Source organism: Schistocerca serialis, chromosome 10 (assembly GCF_023864345.2).
Source record: "Schistocerca serialis cubense isolate TAMUIC-IGC-003099 chromosome 10, iqSchSeri2.2, whole genome shotgun sequence".
Lineage (NCBI taxonomy): Eukaryota > Metazoa > Arthropoda > Insecta > Orthoptera > Acrididae > Schistocerca > Schistocerca serialis.
The window spans coordinates 68395858-68396591 of NC_064647.1; positions in this window are offsets into that span (position 1 = coordinate 68395858).

A 734-nucleotide genomic window follows, 5' to 3' on the forward strand; every position below is an offset into this window, starting at 1 on the left:
TCAATAGCTGGTGCTTAACAACGACCTGCTGGGGTTTCCCGACAGCTTAGTGAGACTCAATTCATTACCTGGAGTGCCAGTTTGTGTTGTTGGCTGCTCATGATGTTTCTTTGCGAGTGCTCGTCTTTATTAGTAGAAACTGCTGTGCCGTTACTTAGCTATCCATAAGTTGGCTGTTGTACAGCATAAGGCATGCCGTCGGCACATGTCGGCCACTGTTGTGGCTGACTATTTCTGTTTGTATTCAACGTATGACCTTGTGATAGTGAATTGTAATTTGATCATGTATTGAAATTACTCCTGTTTTCAAAATTTCTTTTAAATCGTATGTATTTTCCATTCCCGTACTCATTACTTCTGGGTTTGTAACTGTACTGTTGTGCCTACCATAACTGCTGTGTGTTTAGATCACATTCCATGGCCTGATTTATGTAACTATGCAGTTGTGCCCAATTTTCTGTTGCTCTATTCAGAACAGATCTTTCTTGATATATTAAGTCAACAGAATCAAGCACTGACAGAAAATATGCAGTGTCATGCTCTGGCATTGTGACTAAAGTTTCTCTAATGTGCCATGGTAAGCGACTTCAGAATTTTTAATACGTCTACCTGTGATATTGGGTTCATCCAGTAGTGTGTCTTGCTCAGGTATTGTTCAAAGTATTCATGTAGACTACCTTATTTGCCAATGAATGATGGGGGTTGAAAGCCTCGTGTCCGAGTCTGTCTTGTAC